Source organism: Phyllobates terribilis, unplaced genomic scaffold, assembly GCF_046119375.1.
Source record: "Phyllobates terribilis strain yellow unplaced genomic scaffold, ASM4611937v1 Scaffold_2817__1_contigs__length_104771, whole genome shotgun sequence".
NCBI lineage: Eukaryota > Metazoa > Chordata > Amphibia > Anura > Dendrobatidae > Phyllobates > Phyllobates terribilis.
In genome coordinates, this window is record NW_027365571.1 from 58,635 (window position 1) to 74,146 (window position 15,512).

Consider the following 15,512-nt stretch of genomic DNA (forward strand, 5'->3'; position numbering starts at 1 on the left):
CAGGATACCTGGCTGGCTGAATGTCGCTGAGAAGCTCACAGAGACCGCCATAAGCAACAGTTTAACAGAATGCCACAGACTAATCAACCAAACTTTTTGGGTTGGGTTCTCTTTTATAGTCTGCAGGCCTTAAATGAAAGAAGTCAGTGTTCCAGCAGAAGGAGACAACGTTTCAGAAAAGGCATTGTAGCAAACCAAAAAAGAAATTTTAAGCGCAGCAGAGTAACCAGCGCACATACCTGTTAGCTCAGGTGAGTTTAAAAGGCTGCTGTTGATAACAAGGGCATTTGCTAAATAGATGGTGTGTGTGCAACAATATACTGAAAGGTCAATTATATTGTGCAGCTTATCTCACCACCTGTAGTTATTTAGGTGAAAGCTCCAAAATGCTTGCCTAATATGTCTGTTTATCCAAAAGGAAGTAAAAAGGGAGAGCTAGAAAGATAGCATTGCATCACATTACATGGCAATGCAATGCACAGTTGCTGAAGTTGAACCAAAATGAGCTTGTAATCTGGCTTCTGCAACTTTGAACATGAAAAATCCAATGAGGAGAAGAAAAGCAAAGTCAAAGAGTCCATCCCAAAATCCGACAAACAAGCAAAATGAACAAAAAACATTGAATTCAATTCTTTCTGATTTTAGAAACTGCATTAAAGAAGGGGTGCACCGGTCCTGGAGATACTGCAATACCAGGTCAATGCGTGGAATGGACAGAGCAAGCTCTTTTTCCATCTCCCTGTTCTAAAAATCCATTTAATATATGGTCCCCAGATAGGGGACGTATCAGATATTAAACTGATAAGAACAGATACTACACTTGATCTTAGCCAAAAGGCCGAGAAGCGATAACCAGAATTGGTTTCAAACTACGGAGCCACCCAAGGATCCTGAAAAGTCCATTTGTGGAGATGAGCTCCTGGACTCCCGTTAAGAAGACATGTTGTCAACCTCTAGATCCCTTACATGCCTGCACTTTTCGGCTTGCTGCTGCTGCAATCCACGCGTTTTAGATCTGCATAACTCCACCTCTTTAAACACAGCACCTTCACCCCCTGCTGTTCCCACCCGCCTCAACACCGTTGGAAGGGAGGAGAACCAATTAAGGCGGGGGGTGGGGTGGAACGAGCAGCTGTCTACCCTTAGCAGGAGGGCTCCTGATTACATACCTCTCCTGCTGCTGCTGCTGCTGGCTGTCCAGCAGCAGACTGAAGGTGGCTGCTGCTGTGCACAGGTATATAAAGGCTCAGAGCCTATTATGACACGCGCAGCCAGCGTTCCATTGCCACATTCCATCTACTGCAGGCAGGATACCTGGCTGGCTGAATGTCGCTGAGAAGCTCACAGAGACCGCCATAAGCAACAGTTTAACAGAATGCCACAGACTAATCAACCAAACTTTTTGGGTTGGGTTCTCTTTTATAGTCTGCAGGCATTAAATGAAAGAAGTCAGTGTTCCAGCAGAAGGAGACAACGTTTCAGAAAAGGCATTGTAGCAAACCAAAAAAGAAATTTTAAGCGCAGCAGAGTAACCAGCGCACATACCTGTTAGCTCAGGTGAGTTTAAAAGGCTGCTGTTGATAACAAGGGCATTTGCTAAATAGATGGTGTGTGTGCAACAATATACTGAAAGGTCAATTATATTGTGCAGCTTATCTCACCACCTGTAGTTATTTAGGTGAAAGCTCCAAAATGCTTGCCTAATATGTCTGTTTATCCAAAAGGAAGTAAAAAGGGAGAGCTAGAAAGATAGCATTGCATCACATTACATGGCAATGCAATGCACAGTTGCTGAAGTTGAACCAAAATGAGCTTGTAATCTGGCTTCTGCAACTTTGAACATGAAAAATCCAATGAGGAGAAGAAAAGCAAAGCCAAAGAGTCCATCCCAAAATCCGACAAACAAGCAAAATGAACAAAAAACATTGAATTCAATTCTTTCTGATTTTAGAAACTGCATTAAAGAAGGGGTGCACCGGTCCTGGAGATACTGCAATACCAGGTCAATGCGTGGAGTGGACAGAGCAAGCTCTTTTTCCATCTCCCTGTTCTAAAAATCCATTTAATATATGGTCCCCAGATAGGGGACGTATCAGATATTAAACTGATAAGAACAGATACTACACTTGATCTTAGCCAAAAGGCCGAGAAGCGATAACCAGAATTGGTTTCAAACTACGGAGCCACCCAAGGATCCTGAAAAGTCCATTTGTGGAGATGAGCTCCTGGACTCCCGTTAAGAAGACATGTTGTCAACCTCTAGATCCCTTACATGCCTGCACTTTTCGGCTTGCTGCTGCTGCAATCCACGCGTTTTAGATCTGCATAACTCCACCTCTTTAAACACAGCACCTTCACCCCCTGCTGTTCCCACCCGCCTCAACACCGTTGGAAGGGAGGAGAACCAATTAAGGCGGGGGGTGGGGTGGAACGAGCAGCTGTCTACCCTTAGCAGGAGGGCTCCTGATTACATACCTCTCCTGCTGCTGCTGCTGCTGGCTGTCCAGCAGCAGACTGAAGGTGGCTGCTGCTGTGCACAGGTATATAAAGGCTCAGAGCCTATTATGACACGCGCAGCCAGCGTTCCATTGCCACATTCCATCTACTGCAGGCAGGATACCTGGCTGGCTGAATGTCGCTGAGAAGCTCACAGAGACCGCCATAAGCAACAGTTTAACAGAATGCCACAGACTAATCAACCAAACTTTTTGGGTTGGGTTCTCTTTTATAGTCTGCAGGCATTAAATGAAAGAAGTCAGTGTTCCAGCAGAAGGAGACAACGTTTCAGAAAAGGCATTGTAGCAAACCAAAAAAGAAATTTTAAGCGCAGCAGAGTAACCAGCGCACATACCTGTTAGCTCAGGTGAGTTTAAAAGGCTGCTGTTGATAACAAGGGCATTTGCTAAATAGATGGTGTGTGTGCAACAATATACTGAAAGGTCAATTATATTGTGCAGCTTATCTCACCACCTGTAGTTATTTAGGTGAAAGCTCCAAAATGCTTGCCTAATATGTCTGTTTATCCAAAAGGAAGTAAAAAGGGAGAGCTAGAAAGATAGCATTGCATCACATTACATGGCAATGCAATGCACAGTTGCTGAAGTTGAACCAAAATGAGCTTGTAATCTGGCTTCTGCAACTTTGAACATGAAAAATCCAATGAGGAGAAGAAAAGCAAAGCCAAAGAGTCCATCCCAAAATCCGACAAACAAGCAAAATGAACAAAAAACATTGAATTCAATTCTTTCTGATTTTAGAAACTGCATTAAAGAAGGGGTGCACCGGTCCTGGAGATACTGCAATACCAGGTCAATGCGTGGAGTGGACAGAGCAAGCTCTTTTTCCATCTCCCTGTTCTAAAAATCCATTTAATATATGGTCCCCAGATAGGGGACGTATCAGATATTAAACTGATAAGAACAGATACTACACTTGATCTTAGCCAAAAGGCCGAGAAGCGATAACCAGAATTGGTTTCAAACTACGGAGCCACCCAAGGATCCTGAAAAGTCCATTTGTGGAGATGAGCTCCTGGACTCCCGTTAAGAAGACATGTTGTCAACCTCTAGATCCCTTACATGCCTGCACTTTTCGGCTTGCTGCTGCTGCAATCCACGCGTTTTAGATCTGCATAACTCCACCTCTTTAAACACAGCACCTTCACCCCCTGCTGTTCCCACCCGCCTCAACACCGTTGGAAGGGAGGAGAACCAATTAAGGCGGGGGGTGGGGTGGAACGAGCAGCTGTCTACCCTTAGCAGGAGGGCTCCTGATTACATACCTCTCCTGCTGCTGCTGCTGCTGGCTGTCCAGCAGCAGACTGAAGGTGGCTGCTGCTGTGCACAGGTATATAAAGGCTCAGAGCCTATTATGACACGCGCAGCCAGCGTTCCATTGCCACATTCCATCTACTGCAGGCAGGATACCTGGCTGGCTGAATGTCGCTGAGAAGCTCACAGAGACCGCCATAAGCAACAGTTTAACAGAATGCCACAGACTAATCAACCAAACTTTTTGGGTTGGGTTCTCTTTTATAGTCTGCAGGCATTAAATGAAAGAAGTCAGTGTTCCAGCAGAAGGAGACAACGTTTCAGAAAAGGCATTGTAGCAAACCAAAAAAGAAATTTTAAGCGCAGCAGAGTAACCAGCGCACATACCTGTTAGCTCAGGTGAGTTTAAAAGGCTGCTGTTGATAACAAGGGCATTTGCTAAATAGATGGTGTGTGTGCAACAATATACTGAAAGGTCAATTATATTGTGCAGCTTATCTCACCACCTGTAGTTATTTAGGTGAAAGCTCCAAAATGCTTGCCTAATATGTCTGTTTATCCAAAAGGAAGTAAAAAGGGAGAGCTAGAAAGATAGCATTGCATCACATTACATGGCAATGCAATGCACAGTTGCTGAAGTTGAACCAAAATGAGCTTGTAATCTGGCTTCTGCAACTTTGAACATGAAAAATCCAATGAGGAGAAGAAAATCAAAGCCAAAGAGTCCATCCCAAAATCCGACAAACAAGCAAAATGAACAAAAAACATTGAATTCAATTCTTTCTGATTTTAGAAACTGCATTAAAGAAGGGGTGCACCGGTCCTGGAGATACTGCAATACCAGGTCAATGCGTGGAGTGGACAGAGCAAGCTCTTTTTCCATCTCCCTGTTCTAAAAATCCATTTAATATATGGTCCCCAGATAGGGGACGTATCAGATATTAAACTGATAAGAACAGATACTACACTTGATCTTAGCCAAAAGGCCGAGAAGCGATAACCAGAATTGGTTTCAAACTACGGAGCCACCCAAGGATCCTGAAAAGTCCATTTGTGGAGATGAGCTCCTGGACTCCCGTTAAGAAGACATGTTGTCAACCTCTAGATCCCTTACATGCCTGCACTTTTCGGCTTGCTGCTGCTGCAATCCACGCGTTTTAGATCTGCATAACTCCACCTCTTTAAACACAGCACCTTCACCCCCTGCTGTTCCCACCCGCCTCAACACCGTTGGAAGGGAGGAGAACCAATTAAGGCGGGGGGTGGGGTGGAACGAGCAGCTGTCTACCCTTAGCAGGAGGGCTCCTGATTACATACCTCTCCTGCTGCTGCTGCTGCTGGCTGTCCAGCAGCAGACTGAAGGTGGCTGCTGCTGTGCACAGGTATATAAAGGCTCAGAGCCTATTATGACACGCGCAGCCAGCGTTCCATTGCCACATTCCGTCTACTGCAGGCAGGATACCTGGCTGGCTGAATGTCGCTGAGAAGCTCACAGAGACCGCCATAAGCAACAGTTTAACAGAATGCCACAGACTAATCAACCAAACTTTTTGGGTTGGGTTCTCTTTTATAGTCTGCAGGCATTAAATGAAAGAAGTCAGTGTTCCAGCAGAAGGAGACAACGTTTCAGAAAAGGCATTGTAGCAAACCAAAAAAGAAATTTTAAGCGCAGCAGAGTAACCAGCGCACATACCTGTTAGCTCAGGTGAGTTTAAAAGGCTGCTGTTGATAACAAGGGCATTTGCTAAATAGATGGTGTGTGTGCAACAATATACTGAAAGGTCAATTATATTGTGCAGCTTATCTCACCACCTGTAGTTATTTAGGTGAAAGCTCCAAAATGCTTGCCTAATATGTCTGTTTATCCAAAAGGAAGTAAAAAGGGAGAGCTAGAAAGATAGCATTGCATCACATTACATGGCAATGCAATGCACAGTTGCTGAAGTTGAACCAAAATGAGCTTGTAATCTGGCTTCTGCAACTTTGAACATGAAAAATCCAATGAGGAGAAGAAAAGCAAAGCCAAAGAGTCCATCCCAAAATCCGACAAACAAGCAAAATGAACAAAAAACATTGAATTCAATTCTTTCTGATTTTAGAAACTGCATTAAAGAAGGGGTGCACCGGTCCTGGAGATACTGCAATACCAGGTCAATGCGTGGAGTGGACAGAGCAAGCTCTTTTTCCATCTCCCTGTTCTAAAAATCCATTTAATATATGGTCCCCAGATAGGGGACGTATCAGATATTAAACTGATAAGAACAGATACTACACTTGATCTTAGCCAAAAGGCCGAGAAGCGATAACCAGAATTGGTTTCAAACTACGGAGCCACCCAAGGATCCTGAAAAGTCCATTTGTGGAGATGAGCTCCTGGACTCCCATTAAGAAGACATGTTGTCAACCTCTAGATCCCTTACATGCCTGCACTTTTCGGCTTGCTGCTGCTGCAATCCACGCGTTTTAGATCTGCATAACTCCACCTCTTTAAACACAGCACCTTCACCCCCTGCTGTTCCCACCCGCCTCAACACCGTTGGAAGGGAGGAGAACCAATTAAGGCGGGGGGTGGGGTGGAACGAGCAGCTGTCTACCCTTAGCAGGAGGGCTCCTGATTACATACCTCTCCTGCTGCTGCTGCTGCTGGCTGTCCAGCAGCAGACTGAAGGTGGCTGCTGCTGTGCACAGGTATATAAAGGCTCAAAGCCTATTATGACACGCGCAGCCAGCGTTCCATTGCCACATTCCGTCTACTGCAGGCAGGATACCTGGCTGGCTGAATGTCGCTGAGAAGCTCACAGAGACCGCCATAAGCAACAGTTTAACAGAATGCCACAGACTAATCAACCAAACTTTTTGGGTTGGGTTCTCTTTTATAGTCTGCAGGCATTAAATGAAAGAAGTCAGTGTTCCAGCAGAAGGAGACAACGTTTCAGAAAAGGCATTGTAGCAAACCAAAAAATAAATTTTAAGCGCAGCAGAGTAACCAGCGCACATACCTGTTAGCTCAGGTGAGTTTAAAAGGCTGCTGTTGATAACAAGGGCATTTGCTAAATAGATGGTGTGTGTGCAACAATATACTGAAAGGTCAATTATATTGTGCAGCTTATCTCACCACCTGTAGTTATTTAGGTGAAAGCTCCAAAATGCTTGCCTAATATGTCTGTTTATCCAAAAGGAAGTAAAAAGGGAGAGCTAGAAAGATAGCATTGCATCACATTACATGGCAATGCAATGCACAGTTGCTGAAGTTGAACCAAAATGAGCTTGTAATCTGGCTTCTGCAACTTTGAACATGAAAAATCCAATGAGGAGAAGAAAAGCAAAGCCAAAGAGTCCATCCCAAAATCCGACAAACAAGCAAAATGAACAAAAAACATTGAATTCAATTCTTTCTGATTTTAGAAACTGCATTAAAGAAGGGGTGCACCGGTCCTGGAGATACTGCAATACCAGGTCAATGCGTGGAGTGGACAGAGCAAGCTCTTTTTCCATCTCCCTGTTCTAAAAATCCATTTAATATATGGTCCCCAGATAGGGGACGTATCAGATATTAAACTGATAAGAACAGATACTACACTTGATCTTAGCCAAAAGGCCGAGAAGCGATAACCAGAATTGGTTTCAAACTACGGAGCCACCCAAGGATCCTGAAAAGTCCATTTGTGGAGATGAGCTCCTGGACTCCCGTTAAGAAGACATGTTGTCAACCTCTAGATCCCTTACATGCCTGCACTTTTCGGCTTGCTGCTGCTGCAATCCACGCGTTTTAGATCTGCATAACTCCACCTCTTTAAACACAGCACCTTCACCCCCTGCTGTTCCCACCCGCCTCAACACCGTTGGAAGGGAGGAGAACCAATTAAGGCGGGGGGTGGGGTGGAACGAGCAGCTGTCTACCCTTAGCAGGAGGGCTCCTGATTACATACCTCTCCTGCTGCTGCTGCTGCTGGCTGTCCAGCAGCAGACTGAAGGTGGCTGCTGCTGTGCACAGGTATATAAAGGCTCAGAGCCTATTATGACACGCGCAGCCAGCGTTCCATTGCCACATTCCATCTACTGCAGGCAGGATACCTGGCTGGCTGAATGTCGCTGAGAAGCTCACAGAGACCGCCATAAGCAACAGTTTAACAGAATGCCACAGACTAATCAACCAAACTTTTTGGGTTGGGTTCTCTTTTATAGTCTGCAGGCATTAAATGAAAGAAGTCAGTGTTCCAGCAGAAGGAGACAACGTTTCAGAAAAGGCATTGTAGCAAACCAAAAAAGAAATTTTAAGCGCAGCAGAGTAACCAGCGCACATACCTGTTAGCTCAGGTGAGTTTAAAAGGCTGCTGTTGATAACAAGGGCATTTGCTAAATAGATGGTGTGTGTGCAACAATATACTGAAAGGTCAATTATATTGTGCAGCTTATCTCACCACCTGTAGTTATTTAGGTGAAAGCTCCAAAATGCTTGCCTAATATGTCTGTTTATCCAAAAGGAAGTAAAAAGGGAGAGCTAGAAAGATAGCATTGCATCACATTACATGGCAATGCAATGCACAGTTGCTGAAGTTGAACCAAAATGAGCTTGTAATCTGGCTTCTGCAACTTTGAACATGAAAAATCCAATGAGGAGAAGAAAATCAAAGCCAAAGAGTCCATCCCAAAATCCGACAAACAAGCAAAATGAACAAAAAACATTGAATTCAATTCTTTCTGATTTTAGAAACTGCATTAAAGAAGGGGTGCACCGGTCCTGGAGATACTGCAATACCAGGTCAATGCGTGGAGTGGACAGAGCAAGCTCTTTTTCCATCTCCCTGTTCTAAAAATCCATTTAATATATGGTCCCCAGATAGGGGACGTATCAGATATTAAACTGATAAGAACAGATACTACACTTGATCTTAGCCAAAAGGCCGAGAAGCGATAACCAGAATTGGTTTCAAACTACGGAGCCACCCAAGGATCCTGAAAAGTCCATTTGTGGAGATGAGCTCCTGGACTCCCGTTAAGAAGACATGTTGTCAACCTCTAGATCCCTTACATGCCTGCACTTTTCGGCTTGCTGCTGCTGCAATCCACGCGTTTTAGATCTGCATAACTCCACCTCTTTAAACACAGCACCTTCACCCCCTGCTGTTCCCACCCGCCTCAACACCGTTGGAAGGGAGGAGAACCAATTAAGGCGGGGGGTGGGGTGGAACGAGCAGCTGTCTACCCTTAGCAGGAGGGCTCCTGATTACATACCTCTCCTGCTGCTGCTGCTGCTGGCTGTCCAGCAGCAGACTGAAGGTGGCTGCTGCTGTGCACAGGTATATAAAGGCTCAAAGCCTATTATGACACGCGCAGCCAGCGTTCCATTGCCACATTCCGTCTACTGCAGGCAGGATACCTGGCTGGCTGAATGTCGCTGAGAAGCTCACAGAGACCGCCATAAGCAACAGTTTAACAGAATGCCACAGACTAATCAACCAAACTTTTTGGGTTGGGTTCTCTTTTATAGTCTGCAGGCATTAAATGAAAGAAGTCAGTGTTCCAGCAGAAGGAGACAACGTTTCAGAAAAGGCATTGTAGCAAACCAAAAAATAAATTTTAAGCGCAGCAGAGTAACCAGCGCACATACCTGTTAGCTCAGGTGAGTTTAAAAGGCTGCTGTTGATAACAAGGGCATTTGCTAAATAGATGGTGTGTGTGCAACAATATACTGAAAGGTCAATTATATTGTGCAGCTTATCTCACCACCTGTAGTTATTTAGGTGAAAGCTCCAAAATGCTTGCCTAATATGTCTGTTTATCCAAAAGGAAGTAAAAAGGGAGAGCTAGAAAGATAGCATTGCATCACATTACATGGCAATGCAATGCACAGTTGCTGAAGTTGAACCAAAATGAGCTTGTAATCTGGCTTCTGCAACTTTGAACATGAAAAATCCAATGAGGAGAAGAAAAGCAAAGCCAAAGAGTCCATCCCAAAATCCGACAAACAAGCAAAATGAACAAAAAACATTGAATTCAATTCTTTCTGATTTTAGAAACTGCATTAAAGAAGGGGTGCACCGGTCCTGGAGATACTGCAATACCAGGTCAATGCGTGGAGTGGACAGAGCAAGCTCTTTTTCCATCTCCCTGTTCTAAAAATCCATTTAATATATGGTCCCCAGATAGGGGACGTATCAGATATTAAACTGATAAGAACAGATACTACACTTGATCTTAGCCAAAAGGCCGAGAAGCGATAACCAGAATTGGTTTCAAACTACGGAGCCACCCAAGGATCCTGAAAAGTCCATTTGTGGAGATGAGCTCCTGGACTCCCGTTAAGAAGACATGTTGTCAACCTCTAGATCCCTTACATGCCTGCACTTTTCGGCTTGCTGCTGCTGCAATCCACGCGTTTTAGATCTGCATAACTCCACCTCTTTAAACACAGCACCTTCACCCCCTGCTGTTCCCACCCGCCTCAACACCGTTGGAAGGGAGGAGAACCAATTAAGGCGGGGGGTGGGGTGGAACGAGCAGCTGTCTACCCTTAGCAGGAGGGCTCCTGATTACATACCTCTCCTGCTGCTGCTGCTGCTGGCTGTCCAGCAGCAGACTGAAGGTGGCTGCTGCTGTGCACAGGTATATAAAGGCTCAGAGCCTATTATGACACGCGCAGCCAGCGTTCCATTGCCACATTCCATCTACTGCAGGCAGGATACCTGGCTGGCTGAATGTCGCTGAGAAGCTCACAGAGACCGCCATAAGCAACAGTTTAACAGAATGCCACAGACTAATCAACCAAACTTTTTGGGTTGGGTTCTCTTTTATAGTCTGCAGGCATTAAATGAAAGAAGTCAGTGTTCCAGCAGAAGGAGACAACGTTTCAGAAAAGGCATTGTAGCAAACCAAAAAAGAAATTTTAAGCGCAGCAGAGTAACCAGCGCACATACCTGTTAGCTCAGGTGAGTTTAAAAGGCTGCTGTTGATAACAAGGGCATTTGCTAAATAGATGGTGTGTGTGCAACAATATACTGAAAGGTCAATTATATTGTGCAGCTTATCTCACCACCTGTAGTTATTTAGGTGAAAGCTCCAAAATGCTTGCCTAATATGTCTGTTTATCCAAAAGGAAGTAAAAAGGGAGAGCTAGAAAGATAGCATTGCATCACATTACATGGCAATGCAATGCACAGTTGCTGAAGTTGAACCAAAATGAGCTTGTAATCTGGCTTCTGCAACTTTGAACATGAAAAATCCAATGAGGAGAAGAAAAGCAAAGCCAAAGAGTCCATCCCAAAATCCGACAAACAAGCAAAATGAACAAAAAACATTGAATTCAATTCTTTCTGATTTTAGAAACTGCATTAAAGAAGGGGTGCACCGGTCCTGGAGATACTGCAATACCAGGTCAATGCGTGGAGTGGACAGAGCAAGCTCTTTTTCCATCTCCCTGTTCTAAAAATCCATTTAATATATGGTCCCCAGATAGGGGACGTATCAGATATTAAACTGATAAGAACAGATACTACACTTGATCTTAGCCAAAAGGCCGAGAAGCGATAACCAGAATTGGTTTCAAACTACGGAGCCACCCAAGGATCCTGAAAAGTCCATTTGTGGAGATGAGCTCCTGGACTCCCGTTAAGAAGACATGTTGTCAACCTCTAGATCCCTTACATGCCTGCACTTTTCGGCTTGCTGCTGCTGCAATCCACGCGTTTTAGATCTGCATAACTCCACCTCTTTAAACACAGCACCTTCACCCCCTGCTGTTCCCACCCGCCTCAACACCGTTGGAAGGGAGGAGAACCAATTAAGGCGGGGGGTGGGGTGGAACGAGCAGCTGTCTACCCTTAGCAGGAGGGCTCCTGATTACATACCTCTCCTGCTGCTGCTGCTGGCTGTCCAGCAGCAGACTGAAGGTGGCTGCTGCTGTGCACAGGTATATAAAGGCTCAGAGCCTATTATGACACGCGCAGCCAGCGTTCCATTGCCACATTCCGTCTACTGCAGGCAGGATACCTGGCTGGCTGAATGTCGCTGAGAAGCTCACAGAGACCGCCATAAGCAACAGTTTAACAGAATGCCACAGACTAATCAACCAAACTTTTTGGGTTGGGTTCTCTTTTATAGTCTGCAGGCATTAAATGAAAGAAGTCAGTGTTCCAGCAGAAGGAGACAACGTTTCAGAAAAGGCATTGTAGCAAACCAAAAAAGAAATTTTAAGCGCAGCAGAGTAACCAGCGCACATACCTGTTAGCTCAGGTGAGTTTAAAAGGCTGCTGTTGATAACAAGGGCATTTGCTAAATAGATGGTGTGTGTGCAACAATATACTGAAAGGTCAATTATATTGTGCAGCTTATCTCACCACCTGTAGTTATTTAGGTGAAAGCTCCAAAATGCTTGCCTAATATGTCTGTTTATCCAAAAGGAAGTAAAAAGGGAGAGCTAGAAAGATAGCATTGCATCACATTACATGGCAATGCAATGCACAGTTGCTGAAGTTGAACCAAAATGAGCTTGTAATCTGGCTTCTGCAACTTTGAACATGAAAAATCCAATGAGGAGAAGAAAAGCAAAGCCAAAGAGTCCATCCCAAAATCCGACAAACAAGCAAAATGAACAAAAAACATTGAATTCAATTCTTTCTGATTTTAGAAACTGCATTAAAGAAGGGGTGCACCGGTCCTGGAGATACTGCAATACCAGGTCAATGCGTGGAGTGGACAGAGCAAGCTCTTTTTCCATCTCCCTGTTCTAAAAATCCATTTAATATATGGTCCCCAGATAGGGGACGTATCAGATATTAAACTGATAAGAACAGATTTTTTGATTGAAGCTGCATCCAAGGCACTGAAAAATGTGACCGAAGTCACACCAAAACAGCGCACGAGGCGAGGATTCATGTGGACCCTTCCCGGAGGAGAGGGTCCCCAATAAACCATCCCCATCCCTCCGAGCCAGAAGGCCACAGCGAGGGTCAGGGATCTCCGATGCTCTCCCTAGCCGAAGCCGGAGAAGAGCCGTTTTCGTGCTCCCAGCTTCCATCTAGGCTGCCACCCTAGTGGAGCTGGAGCCTGTGTTGGTTTCTCAGCCCAAAGCTGACCGGACCTCCGACCGGGTTTATAAAAATTCCCCTTCCTAGCCCGGAGGCCAGGAATAGGGGGGGTTGCTCAGAAAGTATGATTGGCAAAGGTGCGGCGTGCTACGAAGCCAAGTCTTTCTGGGGTTCCCAGTCCCAGTAAGCTTGGACTCCCACCAGGGCGCCTACTCCTGGGGCACATTGCTCCAAAGCCCTCACACTTACCCAGCCTAGTGACTTCGATCCTGGAGGGCCATGTTTTCCATCAGATAACTCTATGAGCCACCTGGCGTACTAACAAGTGCACCAAACCAGTGTGTAATATGCATCAATTTACTAGGGCAGCCCAAGGACAAAACTGCCTTTTCAAAAGATACTACACTTGATCTTAGCCAAAAGGCCGAGAAGCGATACTACACTTGATCTTAGCCAAAAGGCCGAGAAGCGATAACCAGAATTGGTTTCAAACTACGGAGCCACCCAAGGATCCTGAAAAGTCCATTTGTGGAGATGAGCTCCTGGACTCCCGTTAAGAAGACATGTTGTCAACCTCTAGATCCCTTACATGCCTGCACTTTTCGGCTTGCTGCTGCTGCAATCCACGCGTTTTAGATCTGCATAACTCCACCTCTTTAAACACAGCACCTTCACCCCCTGCTGTTCCCACCCGCCTCAACACCGTTGGAAGGGAGGAGAACCAATTAAGGCGGGGGGTGGGGTGGAACGAGCAGCTGTCTACCCTTAGCAGGAGGGCTCCTGATTACATACCTCTCCTGCTGCTGCTGCTGCTGGCTGTCCAGCAGCAGACTGAAGGTGGCTGCTGCTGTGCACAGGTATATAAAGGCTCAGAGCCTATTATGACACGCGCAGCCAGCGTTCCATTGCCACATTCCATCTACTGCAGGCAGGATACCTGGCTGGCTGAATGTCGCTGAGAAGCTCACAGAGACCGCCATAAGCAACAGTTTAACAGAATGCCACAGACTAATCAACCAAACTTTTTGGGTTGGGTTCTCTTTTATAGTCTGCAGGCATTAAATGAAAGAAGTCAGTGTTCCAGCAGAAGGAGACAACGTTTCAGAAAAGGCATTGTAGCAAACCAAAAAAGAAATTTTAAGCGCAGCAGAGTAACCAGCGCACATACCTGTTAGCTCAGGTGAGTTTAAAAGGCTGCTGTTGATAACAAGGGCATTTGCTAAATAGATGGTGTGTGTGCAACAATATACTGAAAGGTCAATTATATTGTGCAGCTTATCTCACCACCTGTAGTTATTTAGGTGAAAGCTCCAAAATGCTTGCCTAATATGTCTGTTTATCCAAAAGGAAGTAAAAAGGGAGAGCTAGAAAGATAGCATTGCATCACATTACATGGCAATGCAATGCACAGTTGCTGAAGTTGAACCAAAATGAGCTTGTAATCTGGCTTCTGCAACTTTGAACATGAAAAATCCAATGAGGAGAAGAAAAGCAAAGCCAAAGAGTCCATCCCAAAATCCGACAAACAAGCAAAATGAACAAAAAACATTGAATTCAATTCTTTCTGATTTTAGAAACTGCATTAAAGAAGGGGTGCACCGGTCCTGGAGATACTGCAATACCAGGTCAATGCGTGGAGTGGACAGAGCAAGCTCTTTTTCCATCTCCCTGTTCTAAAAATCCATTTAATATATGGTCCCCAGATAGGGGACGTATCAGATATTAAACTGATAAGAACAGATACTACACTTGATCTTAGCCAAAAGGCCGAGAAGCGATAACCAGAATTGGTTTCAAACTACGGAGCCACCCAAGGATCCTGAAAAGTCCATTTGTGGAGATGAGCTCCTGGACTCCCGTTAAGAAGACATGTTGTCAACCTCTAGATCCCTTACATGCCTGCACTTTTCGGCTTGCTGCTGCTGCAATCCACGCGTTTTAGATCTGCATAACTCCACCTCTTTAAACACAGCACCTTCACCCCCTGCTGTTCCCACCCGCCTCAACACCGTTGGAAGGGAGGAGAACCAATTAAGGCGGGGGGTGGGGTGGAACGAGCAGCTGTCTACCCTTAGCAGGAGGGCTCCTGATTACATACCTCTCCTGCTGCTGCTGCTGCTGGCTGTCCAGCAGCAGACTGAAGGTGGCTGCTGCTGTGCACAGGTATATAAAGGCTCAGAGCCTATTATGACACGCGCAGCCAGCGTTCCATTGCCACATTCCATCTACTGCAGGCAGGATACCTGGCTGGCTGAATGTCGCTGAGAAGCTCACAGAGACCGCCATAAGCAACAGTTTAACAGAATGCCACAGACTAATCAACCAAACTTTTTGGGTTGGGTTCTCTTTTATAGTCTGCAGGCATTAAATGAAAGAAGTCAGTGTTCCAGCAGAAGGAGACAACGTTTCAGAAAAGGCATTGTAGCAAACCAAAAAAGAAATTTTAAGCGCAGCAGAGTAACCAGCGCACATACCTGTTAGCTCAGGTGAGTTTAAAAGGCTGCTGTTGATAACAAGGGCATTTGCTAAATAGATGGTGTGTGTGCAACAATATACTGAAAGGTCAATTATATTGTGCAGCTTATCTCACCACCTGTAGTTATTTAGGTGAAAGCTCCAAAATGCTTGCCTAATATGTCTGTTTATCCAAAAGGAAGTAAAAAGGGAGAGCTAGAAAGATAGCATTGCATCACATTACATGGCAATGCAATGCACA

General features: G+C 45.2%; 11 non-coding genes and 1 pseudogene across 11 annotated transcripts; all 12 read right to left on the reverse strand.

The window, feature by feature from the left end:
* Positions 1–659: 659 nt before the first annotated feature.
* LOC141247124 (U2 spliceosomal RNA) lies at positions 660–850 on the reverse strand. Its single transcript, XR_012310624.1, has one exon. It is a non-coding gene; the product is annotated as a U2 spliceosomal RNA (small nuclear RNA).
* A 1,115-nt stretch (positions 851–1,965) lies between these two features.
* LOC141247166 (U2 spliceosomal RNA) lies at positions 1,966–2,156 on the reverse strand. Its single transcript, XR_012310656.1, has one exon. It is a non-coding gene; the product is annotated as a U2 spliceosomal RNA (small nuclear RNA).
* Positions 2,157–3,271: 1,115 nt separating this feature from the next.
* LOC141247168 (U2 spliceosomal RNA) lies at positions 3,272–3,462 on the reverse strand. The gene has a single exon (XR_012310658.1). It is a non-coding gene; the product is annotated as a U2 spliceosomal RNA (small nuclear RNA).
* Positions 3,463–4,577: 1,115 nt separating this feature from the next.
* On the reverse strand, positions 4,578–4,768 carry LOC141247169 (U2 spliceosomal RNA). The gene has a single exon (XR_012310659.1). It is a non-coding gene; the product is annotated as a U2 spliceosomal RNA (small nuclear RNA).
* Positions 4,769–5,883: 1,115 nt separating this feature from the next.
* On the reverse strand, positions 5,884–6,074 carry LOC141247170 (U2 spliceosomal RNA). The gene has a single exon (XR_012310660.1). It is a non-coding gene; the product is annotated as a U2 spliceosomal RNA (small nuclear RNA).
* A 1,115-nt stretch (positions 6,075–7,189) lies between these two features.
* LOC141247171 (U2 spliceosomal RNA) lies at positions 7,190–7,380 on the reverse strand. Its single transcript, XR_012310661.1, has one exon. It is a non-coding gene; the product is annotated as a U2 spliceosomal RNA (small nuclear RNA).
* A 1,115-nt stretch (positions 7,381–8,495) lies between these two features.
* Positions 8,496–8,686, reverse strand: LOC141247172 (U2 spliceosomal RNA). The gene has a single exon (XR_012310662.1). It is a non-coding gene; the product is annotated as a U2 spliceosomal RNA (small nuclear RNA).
* Positions 8,687–9,801: 1,115 nt separating this feature from the next.
* On the reverse strand, positions 9,802–9,992 carry LOC141247173 (U2 spliceosomal RNA). Its single transcript, XR_012310663.1, has one exon. It is a non-coding gene; the product is annotated as a U2 spliceosomal RNA (small nuclear RNA).
* A 1,115-nt stretch (positions 9,993–11,107) lies between these two features.
* On the reverse strand, positions 11,108–11,298 carry LOC141247175 (U2 spliceosomal RNA). Its single transcript, XR_012310664.1, has one exon. It is a non-coding gene; the product is annotated as a U2 spliceosomal RNA (small nuclear RNA).
* Positions 11,299–12,410: 1,112 nt separating this feature from the next.
* On the reverse strand, positions 12,411–12,592 carry LOC141247134 (U2 spliceosomal RNA). The gene has a single exon (XR_012310633.1). It is a non-coding gene; the product is annotated as a U2 spliceosomal RNA (small nuclear RNA).
* Positions 12,593–13,116: 524 nt separating this feature from the next.
* On the reverse strand, positions 13,117–13,269 carry LOC141247140 (U2 spliceosomal RNA; annotated as a pseudogene).
* A 1,115-nt stretch (positions 13,270–14,384) lies between these two features.
* On the reverse strand, positions 14,385–14,575 carry LOC141247176 (U2 spliceosomal RNA). The gene has a single exon (XR_012310665.1). It is a non-coding gene; the product is annotated as a U2 spliceosomal RNA (small nuclear RNA).
* Between the last annotated feature and the right edge of the window lie 937 nt (positions 14,576–15,512).